The 26,390-nt window shown below is 38.2% G+C and overlaps 1 protein-coding gene across 1 annotated transcript in view; it reads left to right on the top strand.

The window, feature by feature from the left end:
• Themis (thymocyte selection associated) overlaps positions 1-26,390 on the top strand; it is a 170,578-nt gene that overhangs the window by 115,661 nt on the left and 28,527 nt on the right. The gene's annotated exons all lie outside the window — the stretch shown is intronic.

Below are 26,390 nucleotides of genomic sequence, written 5' to 3'. Positions count from 1 at the left end.
GCTTTATAATTCACAGTTTAAGAAGTTTTTTTCAAATTTCCTTTACAAATAAAGACCTCAGAACAAAATGAAATATTCGGTTCTGCTGTAGTTGGAAGTGGCTCCAATTTTTCATTAAAAGTGACTCCACAAAAAAAAAAAATCTAAAAACCTTAAATATGCAAGAAAATAATGTACTCAAAAACTAATGGCAGATTAAGACATTGTGAGGCACAGTCATTTCCAACAAGTGTTGCTGTCTCAGGTAAGGCCAGCATTCAGTTCTTTTCTGTAGGGACTGCCAGTATGAATGGTATTGCCAAGGGTGTGCTTTAGGGAGCTTTTGAAACAGATAATCGGTGGGTGGGGCACGTCTGTGGATGTGTAACCCAGTCATGCTATCTTTGAAGTGATGACGATAACTAGAAAGGCAGTAAAGAAGTGTGCCTTGGCCGTCTAACCACCTTCATCAGGAGGCTCTTCTCAATGCATCCCTTCAAATCACTCCCTTTCAATGGCCCTTGCCCCAAGTTAAAGGGAAGTTAGGAAGTTCCAATGAAATGAAACAGAAAGACAAACGTTGGCAAAGCCAAATGCTGGCAAGTGGCTGTGGGAATATATACAGGAAATGGGTTTGGTCTTATGTTTGGTTTTATGTTTAAGTCACAAATATTGTTACCAAGGTATTTTCCCCCATGCCTTTCCGTATCAGAGCATGTTATCTTATCTAGTTCTGTTGTCATGGCTTGAGCCTTGCACATCCCTTTCTCTTCACATTTAAGGGACCCCCTCTGTGTGTGGCCACATTCTCGTCAGCATCAAATGCACTGCACTGGATGTGCTCCCACTTCTTCTTTCCAGGATTCAGCTCCTTGTCAAGCTCCAGTGAAAACACTGGAGATAATTCCTTTCTAGAGTGGATCCATTAGAAGCAGCCCAATTTCCCCCTTTCTATGGTAAACTCACATACCACTCTTCACTTGACATAGTAGTACTCCATCCTTGTGGCAGGCTCCAAAGTGAAACCACCTTCCTCTTCTTTGGATGTTCTAGAGGAACACGACTCACCATTCCATTGACAACCATCCTTGAGGATGTCTATTTCTTCAACATACTAAAACCCCTATCAGGTTATTCTCTGATAGTAATGACACAACCAATTTAAAGAGCCAGAGGAGAGAAATATCTATTGACTTAGTCAAGTCAGCACTTGCCACAAATGACTACTGAATTTTTTCTTTCTTTTACCCCTTTTCATATATCTATATCTATATCTCTATCTATCTATCTATCTATCTATCTATCTATCTATCTAGCTATCTTTATGTGCATGAGTGTTTTTTTTTTCCTGAGAGGTGAAAAGATGTATCAGAATCCTTGTAATGGGAATTACAAATGGTTTTGAGCTGCCAGCACCTTCTCTTTTCTATTTTCTCTCTCACCTTCTTTCTTTCTCCTCCTCCTCCTTTAATTTTCTCTTCTGGACCAGTCGCTGCAGTGGGTCGTGCTGTATTTGCAGGAGCTTCAAAGTTAGCTTGCCGAGGAGTACCAGATGGAAATGGGATTTGTTTCCCTCCATTTTGACTTTCTGCCTGGATTAGCTCCCGTTTTAGGCCTTCAGTTTCTTTCCCCAGCTTAGCATTTTCACTTTGAAACTTCTCTGTCCCTCAAAGTTGCCTGCAGAATTGCTTTCTCCATCAGAAAAGTGACTTGCTGCTGAAGATGTTTGACACTTTGGTTGGCTTCTGCACTGCATTATTGGCTATTCAGAAAAAAGAAATCACAAAAACACAAAGCAGTGAAGACAGTTAGAGCAGAACCACCCAGATTTAGGCAGAGACCTACCTCAAGAATTTTTTAATTATTAAATGAGATAGAGTGCATGCAATGTCAGGTACCCAGTGAACACTCGGTAAAAGTTACCAATTTTCAACGTTTTCAATTGTCAGTCTTATCACAGGGATTAACCTGCCCACTTCCATGTTTTTCTAAACTAGTGAAGTCTTGCTTATTTTTATCTGCTCAAACTAGCTTCTTGTGGTGATTAAGACTTGTGTAGCTGCATCTCTTCCCAGAACGTTATAGTAGTAGCATAGGACCTGTGACTGATGATTTGTATTTTTTTTTGGAGTTTTAAAAGTTCTCAGCATGTTATAAACACACACATTTCTTAGTTTAGAATAGTCTCATGTCAAGCCTTAGGACCAGTACTTCAGTTCTGTGGGATGAGTGAATGAACTAAAGGTGAACGAGGAAAGTTTCTCTTTCAGGGACATATTTTCAAACATTTGCACGTAGAGGTTTTTTGTTCTCCTTCATATGTCATACATGATAAAGATGGCAACATACCTAGGATAAATACTCGGTTTTGCTTTGAAATCAATTTTAATAGTAATTTAGTTTATCATGCTCAGGAGCACCTGTTTGGAGGACCCACCACTTCTTTGGGGGTGTTACAAAGTAATTGCTTTTGTTTAGGACCATTTTCATAAGCTAATTCAGTTAAACACAGAAACAATAAAAAAAATCTTAATTTTTGATGGGCTAACCCTGGAGTATACAGGAAAGAATTCGGTGAGCTAGAAAGCACTATATAATTCATGTGACAGATCAGAAATCATTGAATCCCAAGGTTTTGTTGCTTCACACAGATTTGAGGACTCACTTCGCTCGGTGCTCTTTAAATGACACCTCTCTGTTCTTTCCTTAACGTACTTTCCCTTAAAAAGAACAAAAATTCTTTTTTTTTCTCAAACCATTTTATAATCTATGCAAAAAATAGATGCTTTTATTACAATATCACAGAAAGTTTTGCTGGGAAATTTTGTTATGGAATGAAAGAATGTTCCGCTGCCTTGAAGCACAGATATTTTTATTTCCCCACTTTTCTCTTTTAAAATAGGATGATTCTTTTTGTGGCAGTGCCAGGTTTTCATTACTTTTTCCACAGAACAATCACAAACTGACAGAAATGTTCTAATGGAAATATGTCTGATTTGAAACGTTGTGACATATTATAGACTTACCCCTTTCCCCCCAAATAATCCAAGATTAATTGTGATCGCCTTTTCTATTGGGATGGGGATAATTGGGTTGCAGAGCAGTGCACTTCTGAGTTCAAGGTGATGTCACCGTTTCCTTGTAAAAGCTCAGCACAGAGATGCTCTCATGTAATTCACCTCAGAAATGAATTTGACTAGCATATGAAAATGCTCTGCAGTATACTATCATTTTTGCTCCCCACTTCCAGCTGAATAAAGCAACTGTCATTTTAGGAAATAACTAATTAACAAAAGGCATGAGACTACGTGGATGAGTGACAGAGGACTTGAGAGGGAAAAGTCACAACTTCCTCTAAAAGTGCTAGGGAATTTTTCTGAAATGTTTTGTATACTGATCACTCAGGGCTCTTCGTTTTTCATTATTGTCTTGTCAAATGTAGCCATTAGACGATCCTGGCCGACAGCCATCTTGAATCAAGTGGAAGCTGGTCGTGGAGCCATTGTGCTGGAGACGGCCACACAGTAGCTTCCATCTTTCATGTTGCTGCGGCAGAAGTAAAGTTGATGAGAAATAACCTTGTGGTGTAATTCAGAGCTATAGTGGAGTTTGTCAACCATTTCAGGCGTTATGTTTCTGGCATTGATCTTCGAGTTAACGAACTGTTTCTGTGCTACCGTTTTTAACTGACAGCAACTTTGTTCACTTGTACTGTGTAATCATACAAATGAGTACTTGCTGGCATGTTGATACTTTCCTGTGCAGGCTTTCAGAAAGCTAATCTGTTGGAATGAAATATGGAAACTTTGGATACTAGTGTTCTTAATTTTTTAGGTGAGATTGTGACTCGGACAGACAGGCTAGTTTTACTGTCAACTTGACTCAATTTAGGATCTCCCAGAAAGAGCCTCTTACTGAAGTATTATGCAGATCAAGATGGCCAGTGGATATATCTGAGCAGGGGGTGTTTGGTTATTAACTCATTCAGGCCATTGCCAGCAGTAGTACCCCGTATGCAGGGTGTTTTGGACAGCATAAGAGAGAAGGCTGAAAGCATGCAAGCAAGCAAGCCATGTGCCACTTCTTTTCTGTCCTTGTCTTCCCACAGTAATAGTTTATAACCTGAAACTGTGAGGCAAGTGAATCCTTTCTTCCTTAAGGTGTGTTTTCTTATTTTCTCCCAACAATAGAAATGGAACTGAGAGGCCACTGACTCTCTTCATTCCCTTTCTTTCCTTCCATTACTTTTCCTAGGGGATCATTTGGTAACTTATCTTAGTTACATACTGTGAATCCTTTCTTGTACTTAGATTACTGTTAGCCATCTATTACTCGATTATAATGTACAGAATGGGGGTATTGTTGTTTCCCAATATTATCTTGTAAGACACATTTCTGTAGCATACACACACACACACACACACAACAAAAAAGCAATAGTTAGGTTGACACCAAGATTTAAAGAATACTATGCCGTCCAGAAGATGGTATCCTGCTAGGACAGTATCCTGCTATACCAGATGGTTTCCTCCAACAACCTATGAAACTTCAGAAAACACTGTGGATGAAACTGAGGAATGGTAAATGCTATATTGGAAACATCACAGTTCTTGTTCTATGACCTGTTTTGTCTCAGTAGCAACCCAAGGAGTGCTTAGACCCAAAATCAAACTAACCAGTCTCTTATTTAAAAAAAAAAAAGAACCTTAAAATTATTCCTATTATTATCATTTTGTATGTGTTAGGGTACAAACTTGTGATGCAGTGTGTGTTTGGAGAGAGAACTTTCAGGAGTTGGGTCTCTCCTTCCACTGTGGGTTTCAGGGAGAGAATGCAGGTCATCAAGCTTACACAACTGTTTTTACCCATTGAGCCACCTCATTTACTTAATAAAAATCTTTAATTTGAGAAGAATTGGAGAAGTTTGTAGTTAGGAGCCCAATACCTATTGTAGTAGGAGCTGTGGGCTGCATTTCTGCTGCCTAGCTTCTGGCCACCTGGCTAGCTTATGCCCCGAAATAACAACACACAAACTGTATTCATATAAACACTGCTTGACCCATTAGCTCCAGCCTCCTACTGGCCAACTCTCACATTCTTATCAACCCACCTCCATTAATGTGTGTAGCACCACGAGGTGGTGACCCTCCAGGAAGATTCTAGCCTACGTCCATCTTGGACTGGAGCTTCATTGTGTCTGCCCTGGAGAGGAGCAGCATGGCATCTGTCTAACTTCTCTTCTTCCCAGCATTCTGATCACTCCACCCACCTATGTTCTAACCTATCAGGCCAAGCAGTTTCTTTATTAATTAACCAATGAAATCAACAGATTGATATATGACACTCCCACTTCAACCTATCATTATTACCTCTCGGTTTTGCCTTCTAATAGGTGGTACACTGTAAGTGCAGTTTGATCTTGGTTTGTGAGCTCTTTAACTTATGATTGCATACACTTTGCTAGTATTTTGTTGAGAACATCTGGATCTACGTTAGGAAATCAGGCCTGTTTTCTTTTGTTCTAGCATATCCTTATTGGGCTTTGGTAGCAGATAATCCTGGCTTTGTAAAATAAGTTTATAATGATGCCTTCCTGTCGAATATTTTGGAAGAGTCTAAGAAAAATTCAGCAATATTATTACTTAACACCGATGGCATTTACCAGAGAAAATCCTGGATTTTTCCTTCAATGAAAAAATTTAATTATTGGTGAGGTTTAATCACTGAAGGTCAGTTCAGCCTTCCTGTTCTCTCATGATTCAGTCACTGTGGGTTGAATGTGTCTAACACTGCACCAGTTCCTTCTGGTTTGCCAGTTGCTGGTGAGTAGTTGCTCATGGTGTTTTGTCATCATGCTTTGCATTTCTGTGTTATCCATTGCGACGTCCTCTTTCATTTATTATATGTATTTGTGTCTTCCTTTTTATTCTCTCATCCAGGTAAGGTAAGGTTTGTTATTTTTTTCCTTTGAAGAACAGCTTTCAGTTTAATTGACTTGTCCCTTTCCTTCTCTAGTCTTGATTCCAGTTGTTTCTATTCTGACAGTGTTTTTCTTTGTTAACTTTGGGTTTTGTTAATCTCACTAGTTTCTTGAGATGTAAAGACTGTACACTTGACATCTCTCTATTCCTTTTTCTATCTTTGTGTGTGTGTGTGTGTATGTGTGTATGGTGTGCGTGTGTGAGATGGGTCTTCCTATGCTGCTCAGACTATTCTAAAGCTAGTTGTATATATTCCTCCAGGCAGGGTCCTTCCGCCTGTGGTTTTTAAGAGCTGGACTAACAGGCATTGACTGCCACATCACCCATGTCATCTTTATTAATGCAGACATTTATAGCTATAAACTTTACCTTAACAAATATTTTGCTTCAATCCATAAATTTTGATGTACTGCATTTTCATTTGGTGTCAAGATTGTGGTGATAGCCTTTTTATTTCGTCTTTGGTCCATTGACTGTCTAAGAGTGTTAATTTTTCTTACTGCCTCTAGTTTCATACTAGGAGCTTAGGAAACATTCTCAACATACTTTTGATCTTCTTGGGAGATTTTTAAGTACTGGGAATTAAGCCCCAATCCTATACATTAGGCTGGTACTCTAACCCTGAGCTGCTTCTCTCACCTTTAAACTTCTCAAATGTTTTACAAATGGCTTGTGGTCTAATATGATCCATGTTGGAGAATGTTTGCTTGAGAAGATTATGTGACCTGATGCTTTGTGATATACTGTTGCATTCATGTCTGGTAGGTCCACTTGGTTTCTATGATTGTTGAATTCACCATTTCCAATGTGATTCTATGAGTAGGTGAGAAAGAAACCCATGTTGGTAGCACAGTACTAAACCTTCCTTCTGTTATTGACTATTGTCTATCTGTTAAGTTCTCTTAATATTTGTTTTATATATTTAAGACCTTCAGTGTGTATGTATATATGTATTATATACTATTATAATCATTTGATGAAATCTGTAATACTCTTTTTGTCTCCTGTGACAAATTTTAAATTTAAAGTTATTTTGTAAAGTATAAGCATCACCATCTCTGCTCTTGTTTGGTTAGTCTGCATAGAATTTTTTTTTTGTCATCTGTAAACATTCAGCCAGTATTTTTCTTTGCAATTTCAGTAAAATTTCTTTGTTCCCCATTTTCTTTTGTGACTACATAATTTTCATAGTGATATGCTGTGATTCTTTCCTCTGCCTAGTATAGGCATAAAATACAGAAAATATTTCTTAATCAAACCAGAGTATTTAAAGCTGACAGCAGGTAACCTGAATCACATACAAGAATCCTATACTGCTGTTTCTTCCCAGGAGCACATCTTGTTATTGATGTCACTATTTACAACTTTTTATCATGCCTATTAACAAATTATCATGGCTATGGTTATTTTAAAATTTGTCACTTACCTTTCAGAACACAGTGAAAAGCGGTTGATTTGCCTTCTTGGTAGTCAGAGTGTATTCTGCATTTAGACTTTAGTGTTTTTAATTAGAATCTTTTTCATCTCTACTCTCATTTCTGTAAGGTGAGTGTAAGGATGATTAGTTCTTTCAGCTTTTGGTTCCTTGGAAAAATTCTTTTTTTTTTTTTCTCCCTGTATTTCTAAAGGCCAGCATTGACTGGGAAAATACTCTTAGTTGGCATTTTTTTCTCTCTTTGGTTTTGTTTGTTTATTTTCTATTTCAGCACTTCTAATATGCCATCCTACAGGCTTCTGGCCTGCATAGCTTCTGCAGATACACACACTATTCAGATTTTAGGAGTCATTTCATGTTCTAACAAAACCTCCAAATCTATTTGTGTATTCTGTAATACTTGTTAGTGTGATCAAAGGTACTAGCAGCAGTGCTCATCTCTATGATATTTTAATTAACTTTCTATTCTGCAGGATGTCTGAGGGTAAGGCCTATTTTACAGTTTAAATTTTATCTCCAATCTTTAAGCTCATAGTCTAGTAATGCTTTGACGGGGTCTCATCCAATAAGGTGACTTAATTGGCATCTTAACCTTTTTTCACAAGTTTTCTGAGATTCCCCATCTGCTCACAGCATGTTTCTCATGTGCCTGTACGTCTACCTCCTTATCAGCATGCCATGTCCCGTTAAGACAAAGGGCACACACAGCAACATTCCTATGTGGGACACTGAGAATGAGATGGACATTCTTTCTGAATGTCTTTGCTGTTGACGTCTCTCTTTCAAAAGACTCTGGTGCGGGCACACAGCTCCTCATGACTGACTTCACGACCACTTTGCTTCTCTATCAGCTCTACACAGTGCACTTTCATCTTCTGTCTGGGTAAATACTGAGCACAGTCGCTTTGCTTGCAGTTAGGCTTAACCTCCATATGCCTTTTGGGTCTTGTCAGATCTGAACTCCCGACACCGAGGAAGGTGCCAGTTCTGTACAGTGTCAAGCCTGGACAATCCTATGTTTCTTCAGTTGAATGAAGCAGACCTTCTCCCCATGGCAGTCCCGAGATTTGGAACTCATGGCAGCCTCAGGGCAGGATCAAGTATTACTAGGAGGCGATTTTTACTAAAGGGAATAATCTGGGATATGGATTCGCCACCAAAGTCAGATTCAAAGGATGCTAACTAATCTGGATGAGACATAGCATTGGTCGTTTCACACTTCTTTATTTGCAGACGGATGTTTAGTCCCCGAGACATAGCCTAGTAAGAGAAAAACATCTAAAGCGGAACTGAGCCTGAACACAGAAATCTGAGCTCATGCATATTTCAGTCTCACTTTCGAGTCAAATGTTTCAATATGAAAGAACTTGGTGTGTGAACTTTCTGAATATCAAGTTTTCACTCAATAAAGCATCAACACATTACACAGTCATGTTATTAAAGGTTTACTTAGAAGTCCAGGCTCTGAGAAACTGCTTTCCTGTGAGTGCTGTCTTTATAATGTGGCCTTTTAAAGGTTCCTTTGGTTTATGCAATTGCTTTTGTTTGCCCTTGAAGTTCATTATTATTTTTTTTTTTTACCTTTCTTCATTTTAGCTACCTAGCACTTGGTGCAGGGTTTGCATGGTGTTCTTGTGGGGATGTGGAATAGGCATGTCAGAAAAACAGAAAATCTATACAGAGACTGAGAGGAAAGTATAGAAATATATTCTATAGAAAATATGAAGATGAAAATCTCTGGAGTCCCTCTGGCTTCCTTTAGTCCACATGGAAGCAACATGCATTGCATTCAGTGTCGACTATGAGCATTAAACTCTTTTGTGGCTCATGTTACATAGTTCAGGGTAATTTCTGTTTTATATATTTAATTTTACAATGCTAGTGCTTGAGCTAAGGACCTTGCACATGCTAAGTAAGCATTTTACCTCTGAACCACACCCAAGCCCTTTCCATGTAACTTAAAAATGATTTTATTTATTCTTTGAGAATTTCTCATATTCACACAATATGTTTTGATAAAATCCACCCCTACTCTGTTCTCCAACCTCCAACTCATCTCACACCCCTCCCACTGAACTAATATAATTATAAAAAATAGCTATCCCATGAGTAATTTATATGCAGAAATGAATATTGTATAAAATATTTCTGAAGAGAAGCAGAACAATGTTAAATAAAGATGCCTATATAGTTCAAAGCATAGTTAATTTTGACAAATCTCTATTTTCCTTACCCTTGCTCAATTTGATTCACAACTAGTTCTTTTAGGTTAATATCTTATACAACTAACATTTTCTATGCATATTTTATGTCCTGGGTAGATAACAAATCTTCTATTATTTGCCATTTACTGCTAAATCTAGTACCATTTATCACTTATTGCTAATAATTTCTTATCATAAAGCTGTATTTATATGTAATATACTCTTGTTAGCTCTTTCAGCATATTTGATAAATGAGTCGATAATGCTTAGTGAACATGACTAGAATTGTCATTTCTAGATTATATTCTAAATGTGAATGAATAATATTACTTCATCTGAGCCAAACTATAAAGACAAAATTTCTCAAAATGTTCTTTAAAAATATATTTATTATTACTGCTGTGTGTTTATGAAATGTGTACTGGTTCCATTGTGTGCATATGGATGTCAAAGGACGATTTTCAGCAGTCAGTTTTCTACTTCCACGTCAGGTTCTGGAGATGGCTCTTAGGTCATTAGGCTTGTTTACACTTATACTCACATCTTAAATTTTTTGTTTTCTGTGCCATCTTACTGGCTCTCACAGATTTTGCTCAGCCCTGTGCTATATTAAACAGTGATGGTTGTGCTAGAATGTTAATTTACAGATATTCATTTTGTTTTTATTTCCTCCTTAATAAGATGGAATTCCTAATTTTTAAGGTGGCTTATATTATAGACATTATCTTTCCCAGTGTTTCTTACATGAATGTTGGTTAGAGAACAAAGTTGGAAACACTGTATGTAGATTCCAAGATTTGTTTCTGAGGGAGGCTTATGTGGAAGGCTAGTCACAGTAGTAAGTAGGATGGATGGAACTACAGAAGCCATCTTGACTAAAGGGGGAACCAGCATTCTGTGGAGGTTATGAACAGAAAAAGAAAGAGAGCTCTAGCTGTGTTGCTAAAATTATGTAATTCATATCAATCCTGGGCAGCCTACCTATACACTATCATGTGCAAAAGAAAAATATCTCTTCATTGTATCACTAATACCTTGAGTTTTCTTTCACCTGTAGAACAAACCCAATCTCATTTAATAGATAGCTATTCATTGAAAGTAGAATAGTCAAGAAAAAAAGAAAAACAAAAAAACAAAAATGAATGTGAAACAAGTCATTTCAGTGTTGTTATTCATACTAAGTTCAGGAAGATATGCTTCTAATATTTAATGTTAGCAATTTGACAAATCTTTGAAAAATCTACCCATATTTATAGTTAGAGCAAGTCTAGGTCTAGGTGGTGTAGTATTTATTTAAATAAATGTGATTTGTTAAATTCTTTACGTCAACGCAGAATTTAAATGTAAAATTCTTATTTTAATGCTATTACCTGCATCACTGTAAATGCATGTGCCCTGTGTAAGAGCTATAATTTTGCATGCATGTAGCACACAATGATTATTATCTATTATCTGTTAACTATAAATAAGAATTAGGAACAATAAATGACTCAATAAAATTAGACTGAATTTGCTTAAGCTTTTTTTTAAAGAAAAAACAGCAAAAAATAAGAATAAAAATAAAACAACCTGTAGACAGAAGTTTCTGTCCAACCTGGTCCCACAGATGTTCAGTCCCAAATAAACACACAGAGACTTATATTAATTATAAACTCTTTGGCCTATTGCTCAGGATTATTACTAACTAGCTCTTCCAACTTAACTCATGTGGCTTGGTACGTTTTTTTCAGTACAGCATTCTCATCTTGCTTCCTCTGCATCTGGCTGGCAACAGTGTCTCTACCTTTCCTCTTTCCAGAATTCTCCTTGTTTGGTCACCCCACCCACACTTCCTGCCTGGCTACTGGCACTTTATTAAACTGAGACAATAACAAACTTTTACAGTGTGCAAAAACATTAAATGACAGTGATGACCCATAGTTTAACCCCTCTCCCTGATCCCCACCTATTGAACTAGATAGTGTAGAGTTGAATATGTAGAATTAGAACTTAAAATTGAATCCATCTTAAAGATGCAATGCTAATATACTATGCTAATATTGCATATCAGCCCTTGAAGCTTGTCAGAGGAGAATGGATTTTCTATTACCATACAAACATTGCCTTTGGCTTCATTTCTATAAAAACATAGTATCCAAATTCCTATAAACATTAAAGACTATCTTTTTAAGTTGTTTCAGAACTACTTCATATAGCCAAGTATGTTAGTACACTCTTGTGGTTTCAACTACTTAGACCTAGACAGCTGAACATTTGAGTCAACTAGCTCAGACTAATCTGGGCAGCACTGAGAGACCATGTTTCAAAGGAAACAAACAGATAAGCAATACACTTGGTGGATTCACTATCATTCCCTATAAATTATTTTATACTTAAGATTTGTTTCTTAAGTACATTTTTATAGGGAGAATTATCAATCAAGGTTATAGTCACATTAAATACTTGGATGCATTTTAACAAATTGTTGTCCCAAGTGAGGAAAAGATTGTCTGGGGTTAGATGTTTTTGAGTAGTTTTTGGATAAGTTTTGCTTTTTCTGTGTGTGTGTCTAAGCAGAAGACTCAATTTAAATAACTCTAAACTTAAAAGTACTTTTGACATGAGTTCTACTAATCATACTATTATTATAGTATAATTTCTTTCTTTTTTGTTTTCTTGAAACCAGATCATATAAACGCAAAAGGCCAGTAAGAATTTTTAAAGCCCAAACAAAGCAATATAAGACCAAAACACCATTGCATTTGTTTTGTTTTGGCCATCCACTGCTTGGGATGGATCTTACCCTGAGGTGTGACTTATATACCCACTGACACTCCATCACAACATAATTTATATATCATAAACTACATGATTTAATATGCACAGTTTGATAATTATGGACACATGCAAGTCACACCAATTACCATTCAAGACAATCGGCATACCTAGAGCTGTCAACACTTTCTTATATCTTCTGGCAATTAATTTTTCTCCTCATCCTAATTTTTAATTTTTTATGTTTATGAATGTTTCGCCTGCATATGTTTCTGTGTACTACATGTGTATCTGGTGGCTATGGATGTCGGAAAACTGTTTGGATCTTCTGGAACTGGAATGTCAGATAGTTGTGAGCTGCTTATAGTTGCTTGGAATTAAATCTGCATCCTCTGCAAGAACAGCAAATACTCTTAGCTGCAGAGCCATCACTCCAACCCCAAGTTTACCTCTTGTTGATGTCTCACTTGAGTAGAATCATACAGTAATCATTCTCATTTACTCACGACAGACATTAAATTTATCATAGTACATTATAGATTCCTCATTTATGCCATAAATAACTTTTTTTTAGAGGCTGAAGACCGAATAATATTTCTGTGTGTGTGTGTGTGTGTGTGTGCACGCGCGAGCAGCGGAGTGCATGTGTGTATTTTGTTGTTTTCTTTATTTGTCTATGGATGGACATTTGGGTTGTTCTACATCTGGTTAGTGTAGCTAATACTGCAATGGAGATGTGATTGTTGCCGATATCCCTGTGCCCAACTGTCCCCCTCATACATTGGATTAAACACAGTTTGAAGTGTCCAAGATAATTGGATTTCAGAGGACATTGGAAAATCAATAGAATCAGAAGAGACAATAAAAAAATTTTTTGTTTCCTTCAAAAAATTTCAAAGGATCAACCCTGCTGAACTTTCTGAGTAAACGACCAGATGACTCTGACAACTGAAGAAAACACACGGGGCTTCTGTGGTTTGCCGGGAGGCGATTTCCCAGGCAATCAATATATAGTGTGTTTTGTGGGCAACCCTGGGCTTTTCACCTGATGTCTTATATTGGAATGTTGATTAAGTTCAAGGATTTAATAAAAGTTCTATTTCTATATCTCAATTATTTCTCTTTACTATTTATTTTGTTCTGGACCCAAATAAAATTTCAAGGGATGGCATACTATATTGTTGTAAGCAAAACCTAGTGAATTGTTCCTTTACCCGAGAAAACACCTCCAGGTAATGTTCAGAAATGACTCGAATAATACTGAAAGCCATAGGCTTCTTAGCTACAACTTATACGTTGTTCACAACAGAACTGATGCTAGGTAAAAGATTTGCTTTTTTGATGCTTTGTGCATCTGAGAAATTTAGGCTAGGAATTATGAAAGACATTGATTTAATCATCAACATTTTTGTCCTTGCACGTATGTCAGGCAGCCTGGGGCACAAAAAGATGTCTATAGTTTTATTTGAATTCAGCATCTGTCCACAGAACAGCCAAGCAACACTTGTACATTTTCCTTTAGAGAGCCTATCTATGGAAGCTTTTATTCTGTCCTTTCTCTTGAAAGAATGAATAGGACGTCTCCGAACACTCATTTCACTCCAACCCCTTCTCCTGAAATCTCATTCTTTTGCTCCTCTTAAACACCGAGAATATTTCTAACATGAGCATCCTCTTTTCACTCACATCCATTCGTTTCTAAATGTCAAGCAGACTTTTTCATTTAGATTGGCTTTGAGTGGGAGAAACATCGAGAGGACCGGCATTTCCCCAGGCTCAGACTTTATCTCGGTGGTGTTTGATGCCCACACGATTAGCAGACAACTGGGAAACTCAGAATTAAAGGACTCCCACTCAAAACCTTCACTGGAGCTAAGGTATCACCATTTACTTCTGTAGATGGCAGCTGCCTGATGGCACGTCTTGCCTTTTAATACTTGTCACTGGGCCCTTATTAGCATGGTGACTTTCACCAGGAGAGCAGCTCGATTTCCACCAGTCAACCATCTTCCTCAGGCTCGGCAGTATTAGTAAAAATAATATGTTCCTTTAAACATTTGCCTTTTTCTTAACATATTCCATAAGTTTTGAAAACATATTTGCATGTTTTAGTTAATTCATATATGATGGCTTCACACATTCCTAGATTATGGTGGTGATGTCAGCGTGAGGACACGGTGTGTTATTAAATCAGGGTCATTGGCATACCCAGCTCCCCTGCAGGTACCTTTTTTTGTTGTTTTCACACAGCAATTTTGATAATGTAAAGTAAATTCTAACTGCAGGGACCCACTGTGGAAAATAACCCTAGGACTTCATCCCTCTGTGTAACTCTAGTACATTCTGACTAATTAACCTGCCCAACCCCTTCCTGGTTTCCTTTCCCATCATCCAGTAACTACTCTTCTGCCTCTGTATCATTATTTCACTAGACATCATTCCTTTAAGGTTATCTATGCTGCAACATGCATCAGGATGTCCTCTGGTTTAATGTTGGACATTATTTCACCATATATAGATAACATAATGTGTTTACTCATTCTTCCATCAGTGCATACTCAGATCAATTTTATAACTTGGCTACTATGAGTAAGGAGAAACCTATGAAAACAGATCTTCAAGTGTCTATTCTAATATCTGTTTTCATTGTGTGCATGTGTGTGTGTGTGTGTGTGTGTGTGTGTGTGTGTGTATGCTTGCAAGCTTGCTTGCTTGCCCATGGGTGATTGTGGGCCCATGTGTTCCACTGTGTACATGTTGATATCAGAAACCAATATTCCAGTATTGTTCACCTTTTTGCCCTCTTTGGGACAGGGTGACTTGCTGCTGCAGAAGTCAGGCTAGCTGGCCTCTGGGCTTGTGGAACCTTTCTCCCTTGCTCACCGCCCTGTAGGAATAAAGTAGGATTGTGGACACTTGTACTCCATGTGTGTTCCAGGGATCTGGATTTTTGTTGTCAGACATGTACAGTAAGTAATTTTACCAACAAAGCCAGTCCCCTACTATATTTTGAAAAAGATACTATCAGTTATACATCAGATTTGGTTGGCTGAAACTTTATTAGTTATTTATGTATTTAGATCCTTGAGCAACTTTGTCCATAGTTTTCCTTTCTTGGAATATTCTTATCAGATTTTTAAATTGAACATAATTTCATTTTTTGAGACACATCATACAATATGACCGAGGATGGTCCAGAATTGACAATCTTCCTGAGTCAGCTTCCTGTGTTGAGATTTCAGACATGCAGCATCAACTACCTCAATTTCCCATGCTACATCACTAAAACTGGACTTCTCAGATAAAATGATAATCTCCTGGGAAATTTTCTAGTGCTTTCATGGTAGCTCACATTTTTTTTTGTCCATTTTCCATTTTTTCCAGTGCTTGACATGATTGATTACACCATTGGATAAACTTCATTTATTTGTTCTGTCCCAGTTGTTGTCTTTGTCTTTGTTCAGAAATACCAGTTTGTTAATTGCTTGTGAGCAACTGATGCTGATGAATTTCAATGATCTCTCTGTCTTCCTTCTGGCCTGAGCACATCCCGTAACCGTGCCCTGTTGTCGTAGCTGGTCAGGACTACTATTTCCATTTAGCATGTCAAGAAATTGTTTCTTTGATCAAATTTGTTACAATAATGAGTTCATGTAGAAAAGGATTAACTGAGAGGTAGGTGACCATGATGACATCACAGATCACTTCAATAACTCCAACAGTGGCTATACAATCCAGGCTACTAGCTTCCTACTTGAATACTTTGTATTGTGCTTTTCATATGCTTCAAGCTTTAAGAATTAATTCACTGCGGATCTGTTGTTTTTCATTAGTTTTCTATTTTCTTGTTCCATCTCATAGTGTGTGTGTGAGAGTGTGCGTATGTGGGATGACTCTATGTGTTCCTGTGTGTATGCATACTCAAGTAGGCTTACATATGTATGAGCATAGTGTGCTTGTGGAGGTCAGAGGTCAATTTCCATCTCTCCCTCAGTTGCGTTCTATATTGTTTTTCTAAACAGCCTGTCTCACTGAACGTGGAGCTCATTAATTTGGCTAGGCTGTCTGGCCAATGAGCGTCAGGAGTCCACCTGCCTTTGCCTCCCTATCACCAGGATTACATATACATTATGCCTGACTTTAATGAATGCGTTGTGTGTCTGAGCTCAGGTTCTCATGCTTGTCCAGCAAGAACATTATCAAACTCAACCATTTTTCCGAGGTCTTTCACCCAACTTGTGCGTCTTTCTCTTGTTATGCAGTCCTGTGCATCCTCTGTCTTGGCAGGCTCTTCCTTTCACTTTGATTCTAATTCCATACTTAAGGGAAATTTGATGAGCAACATCAAACAATGCTATTGTATCAGCTGTTTTTAAGATCCAAAGAGATACCAAAGAAAGTAAAAATGATATTCCACATTTAAATAAAGGTTAGCCCTTACTTGACTTCTAAGAAGGACATAAAATGCACAAGACAGCGCATTTAGCTTTCAAGCAAATGGCAAGCTGACCCTTGCCATGATAGCTTCTGCTGTGTGGACGGTGTCCATAAACCACAGGCTGAGAAACAGTAAAATTGGATTCTGTGTTTTCAGATTTAGAAGTGAATTTTCTACCAAGCTACAGTATTTGTAGGTTTTTTTTTTATTGTTTTCTCAAAGATGTTATCTATAAAATTTAATCACTTTTGGAGGTGGGCAAGCAAATATATCCAATTATCTTTTTATAGGATGGAAGGAAGGGGAGGAGATATTTTCAGGCATGATTATAAAAGCAAAATTCTTTAAAGGCCTTTGAATTTTAGAGTACTTGTTGGGAAATATGAGAAAAGCATACCGTTGAATTCCCTCTAAATTTCTTTCTTATCCTCACTTAAAAACAAGGTAATAACGGGTTTATAGTTTACACTGTGGAGTCCTAGTTACTCATAGAGATAACACTGTGTCCTTCAGTCAATAAACCTTCTTTTCTCGTGGTCATTGGTGACCACACACTACCTTGCATTTAAGGAGAGCAAAAGCTGAGTTATTTATGTTGCTGTATCTTCCATAGCAACTCAGAAAAATAGAGCTTACATTGGGCTAAGAACCAAGGATTGGCTATTTAGTTGGATTGGAATAAATAATATTTGCTGCATTTCAGAATAATTCCCGAACAACAACTATTAATGGTTTGAACTTTACATTCAGTAAGATTTTAGCTATGCTTCAATCAATGAGGGGCTTCTTTTGCAGCATTTTCCCAACAAGCCACCAGCTGTCATTTATATGAGATCACCAACTAATAGCCTTACCAGTAGCATCAGTTACAAATATGGTATTTTCCTTTCTCTGTCTGAGTTCTGCTTCATGGTCTCTGAACATGTTTGAGCTTCCAGTACCAAACAGCTTAGGTGTTCAAAGCGATTTTAATAGTCTTTTGTGGTCAACTTATCCTATGAGCTCAGGAAAGATATACAAAGCAGTAAGACAGAACCAAAAACAACAAAAATCCAGGTTTCTATTACAACTACTCTAATTTCTTGCTTCTCCTCCCTGGGTAGATTCTGCCTCTCCCTTCCCCAGTGACTCTTTTACAATCCCGTCCTTCATATCTCAAGGCATGGTCCACATCGAAAGGAGAGAAACTTGCTATGGATGCTGGCCAATCAGAGCATGCTTTGCAGAGAATGGATGCTTGCCTGCTGTTTAGCAGCAATAAATACAAGCTAAATGGGAGCTCTGAAATACACAGTATCTAACGACACTCTGTATTTTACCTATTACTACAATAGAATCTTAGAGTATGTGAACATTGGGAAGGTGTCGGGTGGATGATTCCTACAAAAGCCTTAGAGTTTATAAGCTGGGCATATTGGAGAAGGCAGCCTAGGCTCTTTCTGTCTTACAGAGTCACCTCCTTCTTCAGTTTCTTTTCTTCTTTTTTATGCTTCTGTGCATGTGCATGTGCATGTGCGTGTGTGTGTGTGTGTGTGCATGTGCATGTGTGCAAGTGTGTACATGCCTATGTGACTGTACATGAATGGAAGCTAGGAGATAAACTCAGATCTCATCTTGAGGAAGGCCATCCTTATCCTCAGACAGGGTCTCTCCTTCTGCTGGAGCTCTCCCATTAGTCTTCATTGATTGGCCAGTGAGTCCCGGAAATTCAGCTCTCTCTGTGTCCACAACCCTGGGATTAGAAGTACATTCCACTAAATCAACTATTAAAAAAATAAGTTTTCTCTTTCCTCTCCTCCTCCTCCTCCTCCTCCTCCTCCTCCTCCTCCTCCTCCTCCTCCTCCTCCTCTTCTTNNNNCTCTCTCTCTCTCTCTGCCTGTATGTGTGCTGTGACACCCAAGACGAGGTCAGAGGGCAATATTTCAGAGCCAGTCAGTTCTCTCTTTCTATCATGTAGGTTCTGGGGATTAGACTCAGGGCAACAATTATCTTTATGCTTTTAAAGCTTCTTGTTGGTTCCCTGCTTTTTTATGTGGGTTCTGGGGGTAGAACTCGGATTTTCTTGCTTGGCTTGCAACTCTTTGCTTGTTGTTTGCAAGGCAATTGAGCGTCTTCCCTGAAGTGTCTTCTTTCGGTCTCTGGCCTGGAGACAGCTGTAAGTCATAAATGTTAAATTTCCACCCATTGTTTCTTCTTGCTTATTATATCTGTTATCATTCTGCTGACCTTCCCTTTCACCTGGGTACACTGTCCCTTTAAGAGACAAATTCTGCCCACCCCCAAACTCCCCCTTCCTACTGAGGCAAGCTGATCTCTAGCCTTCTCTCCATCTCTTCCCTCTATGTGTCCTTTTGCATCTCCTTTCTGTCCTTCCCCCTTCTCCCCGCCCCTTACCTCCATAATCCCCTTCCCCCTATACCCTTTCCAATACCCACTGAATAAACTCTATACCTAAGTGGCGTATCTGTCTGTCTTCCACCCGCTGTGGTCTTCCACGCACCAGGGGCCCTGCCAGGGTTGCTCTGCCACAAGTCTTTCAATTTCCCAATGCTTTCCTTTTTAGTAAGTAAAATGCATCCCCTCTCATTGCCCTAGATCCCAAATGATACTCTCGTCGTGCTCCTCAAATATCCTTGTATGTAGAAAAATGTGATACAGTTAAAAACGGGGAGAGGTTTATTATGGGGTAGCTAGAGGACCCTGGTATGGTTTCCCTGAAAATGAGAAGCAGAGGAGGAAATCAGGACCCAGACGAGCAGGGTGAAATGATCAGTGGGAGGGTAATGGCCAGGGGTAGAATAGTGCCACCACTGTTTTCAACCCTTGGGAATTTAGAGGATAATATTTTAGACCACTAACTGTATGATAGCTTTCAGTTGTAGCTATAGAAACCAACACAGTGGGCCAGGCAGTGGAGGCACAGGCCTTTAATCCGAAAGATGGGAGGCAGAGCTAAGCATATTGCTGTGAGTTCAAGGCCAGCCTGATCTACAGTGCAAGTTCGAGGACAGGCACCTAAAGCTACAGAGAAACCCTGTCTTAGAAAAAAAAAAATATACAGTGTACGAATATTCCAGAACTCTGAACCTATGAACAAGCATGTGTTTTCCAGACGTTTTGGAATTTTGCCAAAAATTGGCTAGCCAGAAAACTCCCATGAGTTACTTATTTGATTAATTCACTCATCACACATGTATTGAGGGCTCCACAGAAATTGAAAGTTGGATCAGCAGAAACATTGCCGGGAGCCCTCTGCCCAGTGGGATGGACTTGAAAGCTGTCAAACTTGAGATTTCCTGATTCTATAGCTGAGTATAGCAGGAAAGCATTAGATGGGGTGGCAAAATAATCCGCAAGGTTCTGGGCGGAAGTCTGAAAATTGTGTGTGCAGTGGAACAGGAGTTACAGAGGTACTACATAAAGTTGAGAAATTGACAACCCTAATTTTATGTGACAAACATGGCTCCTTGCACCCGAAGTAGGGCGGAACTTGCTATTCTCTGGCCTCTCTTTGTTGCCTTGTTTACCTGAATAATTTGCTCCCAAAGTCCCCATCCATATAAAATAGTTCTTTTTCTATGCATGGTTATATCCACATATGCTACAGTATTTCGAAATTGGATTACAGTCCAGTTCTCTGTGGATGGCTATGAATTTAGTTCTGGGTAATGAGTATTTTTGTTACTTAAATTTATACTGAATTCCTACACTTGCTTTATATTAGATATATTAAAAATAGTTTGCATTCTCCAGATGTATATAGCATACGGCATTGTTTGCCATGGTGGTGAGGGACAGAAAGGGAACAATGTCACCGCAGGGTTCATCCTTAGCTTTGTTCTCCTCTCTGCTAGCGAAAATAGGAAAAAGCCAAGGTGGAAAGAAAGCTACCCCTGCCAAATCATTGCCTTCTCCCCGCCCCCAGTTATATCACTTTCCTGGAAGCCCCATCCCTCGCTGTGTCCAGTGCTCCCCACAATGATTCTCATCTGTTCCGTAAATAAATTACAGACAGCATTTTAAAATTATATGAATCCCTGTACTGAGTATTTCACTAATAGTGATTCATGTCAGAAGCAGGAATTTGTTAGAGGTATAAATTTGTAAGTCAGAAAATGCATCCAAGTTATCTCTTGCAGTGAAGGTAGTTGATGAATTCTCTATTGCTTGTAATTCCCGAATGCAAATGTCAGTGATCACAGCGTTAAGCTTCTAATTCTTGAATTAGCCTGTGATATATTTGTGCCTATGTAGTTAGAGAGCAAAATCCTCAAAGCCAGCACGTTAGTCATATGTCTCAGGGACATATGCATCTTTTTAAAAAGGTAAAATTAAATGTATTTACATAGCTGTTTGCCAAGAAAATGAAAATGTTTTAAGTAAATATTCTCGGAGCTGAGATAAGAGTGCTTGGGATATGGGTGGCATTTGAAAATTTCTCACTTGGCTGTGATTTCAGAAACACAATACTCTGAGACACTCATTGGTGCATTTACCAGTCTGCTGCAGGCCTCACAGTCAAGCGAGGGTTCTCCTTGCACTCCTAGGAGGGTCCATGTAGTCTGGAGTTCAGGTAAATAGTCTTTGTACTGAAGGTGTGGGTATGACTGAAAAAAGAAAAAAAATCACCTTTGCCCATGAAAGTCATTTTTCAAATCAAAGACATTTAATCCCAGAGCAAAAGACTCCTGGCGGATTTCCCACATTCAAATCCAATACACAGATATAATGTCATTGCTTAGTCAGCTGCAAGTAGCTAGATACGATGGGGAGGGCTGCCATCTGGTGGTCATATAAAGTTACTACCCAAGTCCCTCTGGTTGGTTGTTTATAGCCTAACTTTAACAGATACGCACTTATAAATGTTTGCTATTTGGCCAATTATAAAAACAAATCAGTTCTTCTGTGACATCCACATAAAATGCATGAATCATGAGTAATAAAAACTCGGAGATAGAAATTGAGGTTCAACCTGTAGGTCAGAAAAGCCAAACAGCTAGCCACTGGCTCTTACCTCTACCTCAGTTTGAAAAGGCAATCCTGTCTTCAGGAATCTCAGAAATGAGACTGAGAGCTGTCTCCTTCCATCTTATAATCCCCTCTAGTGCTGGGATTAAGGGTGCACATCACTACTGCCTGATTTCTATCCCAAGCTAGTATGGCTGATGGGGTTAAAGGTGTGTGTTGTTGTGGCTACTGGGATTAAAGGTATGTGCCATTGCTACCTTGTCTGTAAGGCTGACCAGTGGGGCTGTTTTACTTTCCTGATCCTCAGGTGAGCTTTATTTATTAAAATACAAATGAAATGTCACTATACATGCATTAACATGCATTAATTATGGATGATCTTGCTCACTATCTCTTCTCCTATATGGTCCTAATATGCAAAACTCCATGGCCAATAACCTATATTTTTTATTTTAAAACAACCTTTTTCTCATTTACATACCTATCCCAGTAAGCACTCCCTCCCCTCCATCCACTTCTCCCCCATTCACCCCCATATATTGCTCAGAAATGGTAAGGTTTCCCATGGGGAGTCAACAAAGTTTGGCTTTGAGACAGGATCAAGGTTCTCCCCCCTATATCTAGGTAGAGCAAGGTATTCCTCCAAAGAGAATGGGCTTCAAAGAGCCAGTTCAAGAACTCAGGATAAGTCCTAGTCCCACTGCCAGTTACTCCCACAGGCTGTCACAGCCACACATTTGTCACGAACATTAGGAGGGTCTAGTTTGGTCCTATGCAGTTTCCCCCACTGTCAGTCTGGAGTCGGTGAGTTCTTACTAGCTGAAGTTAGGTGTTTCTGTGGTTATCCCCATTCTAGTCTTGATCCCCATTTGCTCCTCCCTCTCTTCAACTGGACTCTGGGAGCTTGGCCAAGTACTTACCTGTGTATCTCTGCATCTGCTTCCATCAGCTGCTAGATGAAGGTTCTATGATGACAACTAAAGTAGTCACCAACCTGATAATAATGGAAGGCTAGTTCAGGTACCCTTCCCACTCTTGCTTAGGGGTCATCCTTGTGGATTCCGGGGAATTTCCCAATTGTCAGGTTTCTTGTTAGCCTTACAATGGCTCCCTCAATCAAGATATCTCTTTCCTTGCTGTCCCTCTCTGTCCTTCCCCCATCTTGTTCATCCTGTTCCCTCAAGTTCTCCTCCTCACTTCCAGTTTCCTTTATCCCTCCTCTTCCATGTCTCTTCTTCCCCCACCCCATGATCACCATGTCCTCAGGAGAGCTTGTCTTGTTTTCCTTTCCCAGGAGATCCATGTATGTTTCTCTCAAGGTTCTCCTTGTTACCTAGCTTCTCTGAGATTCTGTACTATAATCTGGTTATCTTTTGCTTTACTTCTATTATCTTCTTATGAGTGAATACATACTGTGTTTGTCAGAAGCCAACTGAATGGGAAAAAGATCTTCACCAACCCCTCATCAGATAGAGGACTGATCTCCAAAATATATAAAGACTCAAGAAACTAGACATCAAAATACCAATAATCCAATTAAAAATGGAGTACAGATCTAAACAGAGAATTCTTAACATCTTTGAAGAATCCCAAATGGCAGAAAGACATTTAAGGTATTGTTCAACATCCTTAGCTATCAGGGAAACTCAAATCAGAACGACTCTGACATATCATCTTACACTGGTCAAAATGGCTAAGATCAAAAAAAGTGAGGTAACAAAACCAGAAAGGCAATAACCTACTTTTTAAGGCAACTGTAAATTTTATACTTGAATACCACACAGAGGTCAAATGAGTAATATTTTGTTTTATTTATTCTTTTGAGACAAAGAAACATGTAGAATTTATGAGGCAATGTAAGAAAATATTGTTACTTTGACCTATTTTCAAAAAATTACTGAATTTTATTCATATATCTTGATCATATTCTATTCCCTCTCCCAATTCCTAAAAGACTCCCCTTACCTTCCTACCCATCCAAATTCATGTTTTCTTTGTCTTAAAGGAAAAAACAAAAATACACCCCCTGAAAACAAGTAAAACAACAAAACAGAAAACAAAGAACAGAAATCAGAAGACACCCAAGTTTATGATCTATCTAATTTCAGTTCTTGGCTGATTTATCAGTCTTGGGTATGGGTTCATTCTCATGAAGTGTGCCTTAAATACACTTTTCTTTTTTTTTTTTAAAAAAAGTGATTGTTTACTCCTATAATATTTGTGCCACTATTGCACCAATATATCATGTATGTCACAGGATTTGTACTTGGTGAAATTAATGATGACTTTTCCTCCAGTAACATGGAAAGTACCTTTCAGAATCTTGAATACTAGTTAGTAATGGTGAAGCTTCTAGTTATGCCCTAGAAATGAAGAATATTTTAATTAACAAAAATAATTACTATTGAACAAGTTACTTCTTATATTGTACATTGTTTTACTTTTCTTCTGGTAGCATTAAAAAATAATGCTGATGCAGATCTAAATATTTTTCTTTTATTCTTTTGATCATTTAATTTTTCCTTAGCCATCATTTCCTAGATTTCAAACACTAATATAAGCCCTCTTATTACCAAAAAGAAAATGGCAAAGGAATACTCAACTCACATCACCTTAGGATATAAAGAATATAGAAGTCATAAAATGCCAAAAAAGAAAAATAACATGGGTGTATGTTATATAACATGTAACATAGGTCTGCAAATGATAGGGTTTCAACCTATGTGCTTGTTTGTTTTATACATGTGAATGCTGTTTAGGTCTTTTATAACTGTGCTTTACTTATCAGCTTTTGGCTTTTATCTCCTTTGTGGGACTAATATTTACTATGGATCTCGCATTTTTAATGCACTTAAAATCTTTATATGATCCTGGGGGTTAGAACTTGGAATTTTTAACCCATATTTATAACTTGCTAGCTCATAAATGTCCCTTATTATCATTAATTTTGTCCTTGGCCTTATTCAATGTCCTACATCCAGAATAAATACAGGAGTAGATTGGATTTTTTTTTGCAGTTTCAAATGCAGTGCATGCTTATTTTATAATCACCTAGACCATTGAGTAATTTATCTTTCAATTTAGTTTGCAAATTATATATAACCAAATTAACTTTCAATACATGACTTTAGATATGTGTTATTTACTCATACCAATAGAGAAATAGCAAGCTTTCTGGTAATTAAATGGGAACTCATATATATGTATAAAAGGCAGTGAATCCAAACACTCTTCCTTTAACCTCTTTATTAAGCACTCTGAAGTGCTTTTCTGGATGGAAAGCTTGGCTACTGTGTACAATCTCATCTATGTTACTGTAACCCTATAAGTCTTTCCAAGGATTCTATTTGGTGTATATGTAAGGGGAAGACAGCTTCCCTCCACGTTTCCAAATTCCTTGTCCAAAGAAAAAACTGAATAAATACAAAAAAAATAATAGAAGAAAAACCATAGTTAATTAACACATTTGTGTGCTGAAATTCACAAAATATGATAACATAAGAAAAATCAGACACTTGAAGCTTAAAAAGCATTCTGGGATACAGAAATTGGTACTTGGTGAGGAAGGACGTGGTAGGTAAAGAGTGTCCTGTTATATAGGTTAAAAGGTTGCTCAGGTAATAAAGCATGTCTCAGAGCAAGGTTTGTTCCCTCAGAGGAATAAGCAATAGTGTGTCTTGAGATGGTGTCAACCTCATCTTTTCCTTTGTATTCCTGAGTTAATCTTTCTTGGTTGATGACATTCGCTGGAAGGAGTTTCGGGATGAGTGATGGAAGATCTGCATTTATGTAAATAAGGAGAGCTCTAAGACTGCCTCTGCATGCGCTGTTCATCCAGAACCCAGAGTTCAAAGTCATCGGCTCAGCTTGTCAGACATAGGGGCTGCATTTGTCAAACCCCTCAGCTGGAATACTGATTTCCTTAACGGGGGATATAGTAGTTTAACGACTTCTTTGAAGTTCAGTAGCTGAAGGTCTTCAGAAAGGACTCAAGCTAGCAGACTTCTCCAGCATTCCTTGGAAGGGCAAATTATCTGTTTTTGTCATTCCAGCCTAGAGCCACGTGATCACAGGGTCCGCGGGATTGGCTTGTTTTCCCAAGGCCTCACGTGAGTTCTAAAAACACTGTACCCCCTTTATTCAAAGGCTTGACGCCCTAAATGTATTATACATGGCTGGAGAAGAACTGACCAGGTTGTTTTGAACAAGCAAGTAAAAGGAAGGCAGAAAATTCATTTAGAAATATGATCTTTGAAACTGGTAGGATGGGATAGTCTGAGTGTGTTGAGAATATGAAAGAATTCTTGTGCCCCCTGTATTTGAAGAACTTCATCTAATGAACAGTCGGTCTTGAACAGAAACCCTCACCATGTAGTTGTGTCCCCTGCTGGTCACAGATTTCTTTTTCATTGAGAGGCACTGTTCCTTTCATGTCGAATTTGAAGTTTAAACAAAACAAAAATATTGTTTGTAGTAACTTCAGTTTTTTGTAATCTGATATCTTCTCTCAAAATATCTACATTATTGAACAAATTCCATAACATGTTGCATGGGGCTAACTTAGTGAAAATATAGGCACCTTTGTTATGTTATTTTGCCTTTCAAATGACACAGACACACATGCAACCCTG

The sequence above is a fragment of the Alexandromys fortis genome, unplaced genomic scaffold, assembly GCF_014885135.2.
Source record: "Alexandromys fortis isolate MF-2015 unplaced genomic scaffold, M_Fortis_MF-2015_v1.1 scaffold_14, whole genome shotgun sequence".
NCBI classification, from domain to species: Eukaryota; Metazoa; Chordata; class Mammalia; order Rodentia; family Cricetidae; genus Alexandromys; species Alexandromys fortis.
The sequence above is the reverse complement of the archived record's forward strand: the minus strand, read 5'-3'. Positions and strand labels throughout refer to the sequence as shown.